This window comes from Atractosteus spatula, chromosome 19, assembly GCF_055471065.1.
Source record: "Atractosteus spatula isolate fAtrSpa1 chromosome 19, fAtrSpa1.hap1, whole genome shotgun sequence".
NCBI classification, from domain to species: Eukaryota; Metazoa; Chordata; class Actinopteri; order Semionotiformes; family Lepisosteidae; genus Atractosteus; species Atractosteus spatula.
In genome coordinates, this window is record NC_142724.1 from 212,116 (window position 1) to 223,482 (window position 11,367).

The window sequence follows — 11,367 nt, forward strand, 5'->3', positions numbered from 1 at the left end:
AGAAATATGTCGCCATCTAGTGTTAATGTGGGATAAAAAGAGTTGAACTGAACAGCCTTTTCTTGAACTAAAGCAAAAGGGGTCTGGAAGATGCTTTTTAACGCAAGAAACTGTGATATGTCATTTATAAAGGATGTGCTGTTTTTGTCAGTTACCTTTAGAGAGGTGTGGGACTAGGATTTAATTAAAATGAGACTTTGAGAAAAATGGTCCTTTAGTTTACCATATCAGTCAGGTGAGAATATCAGTGTCAGTGAAAAAAAGAAAAGAACAATCAATAAAGTGTAAATAATGGCATCTCACTCCTCACCTCGATCTGCTGGTGCAGAACAGCTGCCGTGTGTCTCCCAGCTGGGGCTGATGAAGTTGCAAAAGACCTTAGATCCCTCCTTTGTGTGAATATCTTTTGATTCATTTTGGATTAAAAAGCACTAAATATATGTAAGGAATGAACATGTATTATAAAGATCACAATGATGATAAATGATAAATCTTGTGGAAAACAGACATCAAGTTCCAAAAACTTCTTTAGAGGCCATTCTATAAAAAACATTTCTAATGTAAAATTGTACAACAGACATTTCAACTAATGGATACACAGAAGGGTTTCATCAGAGTACAGTTACAGCAATCTTGTTTTTGTCAAAACTGAGGTGCAAATCTCACATTACTGATAATAAAGTGAGTTCAATTTAGTATAAGATGGTATCATTGGCATAGTGTTGGTGGATCTGAACAGCTTTGTTAATATAGATGGAGAGAACAGCAGGAACCGGGAACCAACTTTGTGCAAATGTCAGATTGGTTACGTAATTCTGAAACCGTGTGAGGGAGTTCATTTCAAGTACCAATCCAATTGTTTCTGAACAACCCAGTGATCCATCAAATAGATTTATCTATAAAGATAACTGCACAAGTATGATTTTTATCAAGAGTCACAATTATAGCATTTTGAACTTTTAAAAACATCTCAGATGATGTCTAAAAAAAAGTTTTATTGTCAAAGATTCTTTTCCTTGCTCTTAGAAAGGGAAGGATATGAATGTAAAGCACCAAAAGGCTGACATATCACCCCTTTGAAATGAGACAGAACAAGGGCACACTTCTAGCCTACAGGGAATTTAGCCGTTTTAGCTCAGAGGTTGCATACTGTAGGTGGGTCAGTGGAGAGGAAAATGAATGAGCATGTTCAATTCCTTCGTAACCAGTGGACTTATTACTGGATAGAAGCAAGAAGCCTCTGCTATAAAGTACTGGGTTTATAAATGCCTTCAGGCTCAAGTTTTCAGTTTAATCCACTCTTGTTCCTTTTCCGAAACAACATCTGAAGTTCTGCCATGTTCCATCTCCGGGCTGGCAGAGTTCTTTCGGGCTCTGTGTGGAAACAGTGTTGTAAGTCACAAGCATGAAGAGACAGGAGAGCCCACCTGAGGAGTCACCGCCCTCAGCCTGCATTGGGATGAGAGCCTGGGTGGGAGATAGGGGCCAGAGGCTGTTTTTGTTATGTTTCACTTTGCCAGTAAAAGCTCAGGAGATATTTACTTGGATTTACAGGCACCTTGATCCCTGTTATCATTGATCCTGGAAGCAGGTGGTCTAGAAAAGTAAATAAGAAAGTAGGTCATAAAAACAACAGAAAGAGAAAAGCAAGTAATTTCTGTAAAGACAGATTTTCGTTTGTGTTCTCATTAAAAGACGTGTCTAAATACGTGCTGGTTTAGCAGTTCCATATAGGCCCGAGGTCTGAAAATGACAATTATCAAAGCCTGGCTCCTAAACGAGGCTTTGAGTGTCAATTCTCAGAAAGAAGGCTTGGCAGACAAAGCTGTTGACTGTGCTACAGCAACCAATCAGGGAAATGGAGGCTGAGTGATACTTGTAACAACATAGGAGTTAGACAATCCTGCAAAACGTTTGCTGTGTCGGTGAGGGCACAGGGGAATTCTGCACAGATCAGTAAAACTCCTATGAAAACAGAAGAATCCCTCTATTTCTGCATGTTCATAGAAAAATAAAGTAAACACATTTTGGCATAATTTTGATGAATTGATCGTTCTTGACTGACATGATTTGACTTGTGAGTACAAGTGTTTTGACTGTTGAAAGGGCACCAAATTACTTCAGTAGTGAAAGAGCTGATTGGGCACAGGTGAAGAGATGTTTTTGTCTGTTGCATGTCAAGCCATACCTATCCAAAGAATAGCCCCCTTTGTGCCACCAATATGTTGGAAACTGCATAAAGACAGTGCACATGTCCCTCACCTTCTGAGATACTGACAGCCTACAGTGATTTAACTGGCAAGACAATACAACCAGACACAGTCCATCAGCGACATAGCGGTGTTGTCTAAGTGCAGTAGTGTGACCAGGAGTGTCCAGTCCTCTTTCAGTGACTGATGGTAACCCGGCTGCGCAGTTTTACACTGGTCATGTCAGAGGACCTCACTTGTTGTCCTTTTTGCAGGATCAACCTAACAGATGAAATTCCAGCAGGACAATACGTGTCCAGCTTTCTGCTGAGACAAGAATGGGACAGCTATGTTGTGGATACCCTACACACCAGACCTGAGCCCCGTTGAATATTACTGGGATGAGATGGAATGAATTGTGTCATCTAGGACTCAGAGACTAGTAAACATTTACAGGCTCTACAAGAGAAACAGGGCTGAATCTCACAAGACTATGCCTGCAACCTGCTACCATAAAACGTGTACACGGGAGACTCATGCTCAGATGTACAGTAGACATAAGCAAGACTGACCTGTGACTAGCACAGCAGATGCCTTGAACAGCTGCACTGATAACAAATGTTAATCAGCACAATTGCTTTCCATCATGTCTGTTCACTAAAATCAGGTCACCTGCTGCAGAAAAGATTTTCATCTTCCTGATAATAGCTTTTTTGCATTTATAAGAGATATGCTTCGTTTTATGTTTTGCATACAATAACGACTGAACAGCAGAAACAATGATGGCATAACTACTCTACATCACTAGAGGGAGCTCTATCACAAGGGGTAAGCTTTTTGAACAGGAAATCAATTCTCCATGTCTTGAAAATTTAAATTACAAAAATGTTATTACAAACTTCTATAGAACACCAGATAAATACAATTATTTGTGGATATAAATTTTGATTAGGTCTTCATTTAATCACAGCACTATAGGAGACATCTCAATTACTGCCCTAAAGTCCCAGACTAAGCTGGAAGCTAAATCTTTAAGACAGTAAACAGTAATTTCTGTAGCACTTTTCATCCCAAAGGATTCCAAAGGGTTTGCTTTACAGGAGGGGATCAGCTTCATCTACCACTGAATTGCAGAGTGATACACAGAGGCCATTCTGCACCAGCAGCACTGCTGCACAGCAGATCAAAGAGAGACATTAAATCAGTTGTTTCACCAATTTAGTTAAGAGAAAAGTTTAAGAAGGTAACACTGTGCAAGCCAAGAGAATAGTTCATCCAGGGCATTGTGGTTAACACCCCTAGGATCTTCAAATAAGTAGTCCAGACCACGGCTTAACATCTCATCCAAACATATTTCATACAGCACAGTGTTCCCTGTCACCACAGTGTGGCATTGGTTATGGACATTCATGTCAAGATATAAGAAAGACACCTACTGATCCATAGACAGAAATATTTAAACACTATATTACTATCTCATGTAATTATATATTACTGTAGCATGTTTCTACAGTTCTACTTAATTAAACAATATTAAGGGTTTTATTCCATTAGTAAAACATGTAGGTGCATTTAAAACTGAGAACTTGGCAACTGGAGGGGCATCTGTACAGAGGGCTGTTGGGGTGTGGAACAAGCTACCCAGCCATGCTGTTGAAGTCGATACCCTGGCTGCTTTCAAAAATGAAAGAGACTGGAAGAGATTCTGGGTTCAATTAGCTCCTTGTATCACCTGCTAGTGTAACTGGTTTGCTAAGAATATCAGAATCTTAATCACGTCCTGATGATGTTAACAGACTATGGCCCCTGAGCAGTGAGGAAGGCAGAGTTATCCACCCAGCACAGCTAGTAAAGGACAACAGGCCCAGACGAGTCATCTAGCACATAATGGTGTCTATTCTTTGGTGGGAGGCGTGTTGCACACTCCCCCGCACTGAATGGCTCCCTTGTACAGGTCTCTTTGAAGATACAGCACAGCAGCCGTCCTGAACAAAGACCTCTCCTCGCACGGTGGGATGCCTGAGGAAAGGCTACACTGATCACATCTGCATGAATCTCTCACTACTATACAATCAGTAGATTTGCGTTGTGAAAGCCTCAGTCTGGCCTGCAAAATGCTTCATGTAGTTGAGCCGAAGCTTAATTACTGAAAACTCCCAGCTCATCCACAGTAGGATCAATGCTGACATAAAGCTTTTGGTTCCTCTTGATTATAAGAACACAAGAACATTACAAACAGAAGGAGGCCATTTTGCCCATCTAGCCCCTGAAGTAGTTAATAGCTAATCCATCCAAGGGTTCATAACCCACGGTTCGCAGATATAATAATAATAATTGCTTACACTATATACACTGAACACTCCACTCAAAGCGCTTTACAGGTAATGGGGATCCCCTCCACCACCACCAATGTGTAGCATCCACCTGGATGATGTGACAGCAGCCATAGTGCACCAGAATGCTCACCACACATCAGCTATCAGTGGGGAGGAGAGCAGAGTAATGAAGCCAGTTCAGAGATGGGGATTATTAGGAGGCCATGATTGGTAAGGGCCAATGGGAAATTTGGCCAGAATGCCAGGGTTACACCCCTACTCTTTTTGAGAAACGCCCTTGGATTTTTAATGACCACAGAGAGTCAGGATCTCAGTTTTACGTCTCATCCGAAGGATGGCGCCTGTTTACAGTATAGTGTCCCCGTCACTATACTGGGGCATTAGGACACACATGAACCACAATGTGAGCGCCCCCTGTTGGCCCCACTAACACCTCTTCCAGCAGCAACCTTAGTTTTTCCCAGGAGGCCTCCAGGCCATCCAGGTACTGACCAGGCTCACACCTACTTAGCTTCAGTGGGTTGCCAGTTGTGAGTTGCAGAGTGATATGTCTGCTGGCTATATATCATGCTGCACAGTGAAAGAACCCACTAAAAATCTAGAAGCTGTAAGATTGATTTTGCTGAATAGTGAATTCTGCATTCCAGGACTGATTTATTTGCAATAGATGATATAGCAAAACTTTTACCCTTGTTAATTAAATCTCTATAATAATAATAGAGATATATAATCTGCAACAGAAAGACCATTTCTTTATTTTGTGCCAGAAAATCATGAAAGAACTGTATGATCAGGGAAGCTGTGCCCTAACAGAACAGTGATATGCCATGAGATCTGGCCTTTAGTAGAATTTCAGCAGTATCTGGAAATATTTAAAGGATTCTGGATTTTGAACAAACTCCTGAGAACGGTCATCAATGAAGGCTTGCAAGTGGTTCAATGCTCTGATTAGTTTGTAGATAAGCTTTAGATAAACTGTGTTGTTACAAATGTTTTCCACATGGTCCCTCCCAGTATACCACAAAAGGAGAGTGCACTCATTACAGTGCAACATATATGGCACAGGACTCCAATGGTTGACTAAATTACACCATTTCACATAGACAATAGTTCAAAGGTGGACATAGTTGTACATTTGTTCAGAGTCATTAAGATAGCAAGGGAGCTCTTTGCCCTAACATTTCCAAAAGAAGTGCAGACAACAATCAACAGTGATCAAATGATGCAATGCATCAACAAGTAGATTGTCACTTTAGGTTTACTCAGCACCTTTTCAAATGCAGTAAGATATCTTATGATATTAATATCAGCACATCAACAGAATGAGGGGTCAAAGAGAGGTTTCATTTTAAAAGCCTGTCTATTTCTTGGAAAAGCAGCCCTAAACCTCTGTCATTTTTAATTATTTGAAATTGGCATTGCATGATCTTGTTGTAACATTAAAAATAGAAATTCCTGTTGTTCTTTTCATAACCCCCTCCAATTTATTATTGAACACAGATTTGCTTCTGCAGCCCTTGTCCCAGTTTGAAGGGCTTGTGGGACTTGCAAGCTTTTATATCACTGCTTGACAGCCATTGACCATTGGCTAGGCTGCCAATCCAGCCTGCAGGAGAGGCCGCACAGCTGACATGTCTCTGTCTGAGAAATACCACTCAGAAGCTCCAAGCAGCTTGACAATCACAGGAGTGGCTGCAGAGCAGTAGGCCAGGACAGCCTGGCCCAGCCAAGCCCACCAGCCCTGGAGGTACTTATCCAGTTGTGCACAGCTGCTTGGAGAGCCAGCAGAAGACACAGCCAAGACCACATGTACTGTAATTGTGTCATTGTTGTTTTCTCTCAAAAGTAAAGAACGTCTTAACTCGTTAGAATTTCTGCCTCTGTGTTGGCGCCACAGCAGCATTCTGGGTGGAGAAGAGAGCTTTGCGCAACTTGTGCTGGTCAGAGGACTGGGAATTGTGATGTCCCTCTTCATAAGAAATGGAAAGCCGACTTCAGTCCTGACATCCCGGGACCGGGATGCAGGTGCTGCCGGAGGCTGAGGGCCTTGGTCAGTTTGAGTTTTTGTCCCATCGTGTTCACAATGTTCTATATAATTAGCAGAGCATATGACTCATTCTTTAAAGTGGGGTAAAACAACTGTTTTCAGAAAGGAAAAAAAATGACAAACTCTGCATCCTTTGGCACAGGAGAAAAGCGTGTTGGAGTGGATAGTGTGCATTTCAGTCACTGAATTGAAGTAAAAGCTCTTCTTTTTAGTTTACTGCGCCTGCAGAGAAGGTCACTATGGTCAGTGTGCTGTGCAGTTGGTGTTATTAGTTCAATCACACTTAATGATATCTATGTTGCCTCACACCTCATTCTCAAATGATTTCTGGGCAAGTATCAAACTGTTCTAATTATAGGGATATGAATAAACGTAGCTGATTAAAGAGCTTTTTTACTTGCAATCTGTTAAGGTCTTAAGAATCCGATCTTAAAGAGGAGTTCTGGAGGTTTTGAAGAGCTAATGGGCTGGTCAGTTCCATTGCTCACAAACTGCTGCACAGAGGCCGAATGAGCATCTCTGGGCCTAACAAAAAATTTAAACTCTTTTCAAAACCTGACATACGTTACTAGAAAAGAAACAGAAGTGATTTTCAAGGCTTATAGCACAAAATGTGTCTTTGAATTTCTTCAAGTAACTACTTAAGCCTAAAAGTGAAAATCCAGTAAAAATAACATAAAAGAAGAAAGGAGAAAATACTTTTTTACAAAGAAGGTGTTCACTTTTAATGGAAACTGATACAGGAAGTCTTTCTGTATGCTGGACCAGGCAGGCATTCCTGTTGAGCTGCTGTATATTTTGTCCCAGTTGCGGTGGTAATATATTCGGTGACTCAGGTTTCAGAGAGTACTGCAGTGCCGAATGAGAATTGAGGTGTGGGGGAGTGAGGCTGTTTATTTCACTTGTCATCTTCTATTAAACAGCAGTGGTGATCCAAATGGAAAAGACAGGTGTCATTCCCACAGCAAGGGGAAAAACGCCACACTGTCATGCCTTCATGCACAATAGCGGATAAAAATAGGTTATTTATTTCTGCTTCTAAAATGGGAATGCACCCCCTTTCCATGACTCTCCGGATTTCACTGACATTGGAATTGTGTTTTCACCTTTAAACCAGGCCAGTAAGAGGATCAGAGCTCTTCAGCTGTAAAGGTCACCGAGACACAAACACTGTACCTTTTTGCAAAGCTCTGCAGCTGTGATCTGATATTACTTTCTTAGAATGTATCTGTCATATATTCATACATGTCTTAATCCATCTATCATCAGGAAACAGGGATCTCATCCTGGGAAGCACAGGCTGCATGGCGGGACAGCAAGCTGGAGGGGACTCCATGCTGTCTCAGGGCACACAGGGAAAATATACCGACACCACTTCTCTCAGCCAGCAGGCCTCTGTGAGGAGGGAAGAAACCGTCCAGAGAAAACCTGGAATAATGTGCAGCCCAGTAGCCAAGAGCTGGGAAGCAGCCACTCCACACTATCAGGCAACTCTATTTGACTGCGGCGGCTGCTGTTAGTATCATTATGATTGAAGTAAATAGATAAGATCACTTTATTGGCCATATACAATTTCTTGCATTAGGAATTCGTCATTTCGCATACCCCAGCTTGCTCTCCATGAGACACACAGACAAGGAGGGAAGCTTGGGGTCAGAGCGTAGGGTCAGCCATTATACAGCACCCCTGGAGCAGCTGGGGTTTAGGGCCTTGCTCAGGAGCCCAACAGAATAGGATTTCTTTGTTGGCCAGGGGATTTGAACCAGCAACCTTCCAGCCACAAGCACAGATCCTTAGCCATTTTATCAGAAAATCAATTCAATTATTCTTTTCAAAGACCTCAAAAGTCTTATTGTTAGTTTGCCCAGACTTGTTGAGATTATATTATAAAAGAAAAGGACAGAAAGAAACATCTTGAGGAAACTCCACCTTCATAAATGTGTATTGTTTTACAAGACTTTCTGAAAAATGTATTTTTCTCGGCCATGTTTCACGCGCTTATAGTGATTTGAAATACCACCCTATGCTTTCCACGCATTTACAGCTATTATCATTGTCCTACTCTTCCCATTGGGCACCATGACAAACTTTTATAAAGGAAATGTGAAATAAAGCAAAATTCCAACTTTGGTTGTAAAATTAAAAAATGCGTTAAATCAATCTTGTGTTCATTGATCTGGCCGCCTTTGGATTGTGATGACAGGTTAACTGGTGTAAGTATCAGTCTGAGTCATAAAGAAGCAGAGAGAAGGCAGTGTGAGATGTTTTCTCAAAAAAGAGATTGGGGAGATTTTCCTCACCATCTGCAGGGAAGCAAGTCATGAATAAAGTCCATCAGTCCAGATCTGAGATCGCTTTTCCAAGTACAAATCTGCTCTGCTCTAGTGTAGTAGATGCTGTATAGACTCGAATGGTTTAGTACATTTGTTTCCCAAGCTGCTTCATGTGTCCAGCAGGCTCTGATTTAGCAGGCTGTCAGAAAGAGAAGAGGGCAACTGCAGCGCCTGTTCTCAGCACTCCTCACACATCACACTGGGGTTTCACACCACACAACAGGCAGGGGGATGTGAAATACCTCATGCTTTGATCTTCAAGGCTCAGCTTGATTAGAAGGTGCTAATTAGATTCCTCTCGATAGACTTAAGTCTAGATGAAATCAAAGTCACAGCTTTTTTCCAGGTACCATTTGTAACACGGCTTGGCGATGTGTAACAAGACACCGACACTGAAGTTGCTCCCCTGAGCATCCTGACACCACACAGACTCCTGGGACCATACAGACTCTTGGCACTGTACATACTCCTGACATCATACAGACTCCTCAGACTGTACACACTCTCGACACCATACAGACTCCTGGGACCATACAGACTCCTGAGACTATACAGACTCTTGGGACTGTACAGACTCCTGAGACCATAAAGACTCCTGACACCATACACACTCCTGATACCTTACAGACTCCTGAGACTGTACACACTCCTGGGGACAGTGCAGGATTCTGCGGCAATATACACTCCTGGTACCATACAGACTCCTGGTGTTGTACAGACTCCAGAAATCATAAACTGATCCTAGAAGCTTCACTTATTTTCACATGCAGCTTTGAAATTTACCTTCTTAAGCAAGAAGGCACATGCCTCTCTGTGTTTGAGACACCTTTGTCTTTTTTAACAAATGAACTGTTCCTGGTCAGCATGAAATGATGAGTCTGCTGTAGCCTTCTGTAGCATTAAACTTGTTAATTCCATTATCTTTGGAGTTACTCTTTCACAACGTTCAGAGTAATGATTTCTGATGCTGACTGCCATTACATGGGTATCCTGGAAGTTTGAGAAAGAGTGATCTTGAAAAAGCCTGCACTGTTTTCAATTAGCATGTCAAGCCAGCTCTTTTAATGAAAATACAGATTTTCTTATATAGAAGAACATAGGAAAAGTTACAAACAAGTAGCCTTTTGGCCAGCTGTTTGCTAGTAGCTTATAGTCAGTGCCTTTGAGGATTCAATCACCCCCTGTAGTAGTCCTCATAGCAAAAAGTACCCTTGCTGAATAAATGTCTATGTGTTACCATACACTGACAATTTTAATATTGTATTAGTATTAGTATTAGTATTAGTATTAGTATTGGTGTCTGTGTGTGTCCCGTGATGGACTGGTGTCCTGTCCAGGGTGTGTGAGTGTGTCTGTCCAGTGATGGACTGATGTCCTGTTCAGGGTGTGTGAGTGTGTGTGTCCGTGTGGACCCTGTGATGGACTGGTGTCTTGCCCAGGGTGTGTGCGTGTGTGTGTCCTGTGATGGACACACAGGGTGTGTGCGTGTGTGTGTCCATGTGGACTGGTGTCCTGTTCAGGGTGTGTGTGTGTGTGTGTCCTGTGATGGACACACAGGGTGTGTGCATGTGTGTGTCCATGTGGACTGGTCTCCTGTTCAGGGTGTGTGAGTGTGTGTGTCTCATGATGGACTGGTGTCCTGTCCAGGGTGTGTGAGTGTGCGTGTCTGTGTGTGTCCCCTGATGGACTGGTGTTCTGTTCAGGGGGTGTGAGTGTGTGTGTCCGTGTGGACCCTGTGATGGACCCTGTGATGGACTGGTGTCCTGTTCAGGGTGTGTGAGTGTCTGTGTCCTGTGATGGACTGGTGTCCTGTTCAGGGTGTGTCCGTGTGGACCCTGTGATGGACTGGTGTCCTGTCCAGGGTGTGAGCGTGTGTGTGCGTGTGTGTGTCTGTGTGTGTCGTGTGATGGACTGGTGTCCTGTCCAGGGTGTGTGCGTGTGTGTCGTGTGATGGACTGGTGTCCTGTTCAGGGTGTGTGAGTGCGTGTCTGTGTGTGTCCTGTGATGGACTGGTGTCCTGTCCAGGGTGTGTGAGTGTGCGTGTCTGTGTGTGTCCCGTGTTGGACTGGTGTCCTGTTCAGGGTGTGTGAGTGTGTGTCTGTGTGTGTCCCGTGATGGACTGGTGTCCTGTCCATGGTGTGTGAGTGTGTGTGTCCGTGTGGACCCTGTGATGTACTGGTGTCCTGTCCTGGATGTACCCTGCCTTGCTGGGATAGACTCCCACTCCCCTCTAACACTGAACTGGATAAAGTGTTAGAAAACGGACGGGTAGTATCAGCACTCTAGCTGTTTGTGAGAGTCTGATGTCAGTTTCATCTTGTGGGCCCTGTTGAAGTTTTTAAACTGGATTTTGAAGCAGGCATGGGGACCCAGGAAGGGCGGCATGTGAGCCCCAGATCTTCAGACGCTGTGTTATTGCAGTCGAGTGTCCTGTTCAACTCCAGGCTCCGGATCTCAGTAAT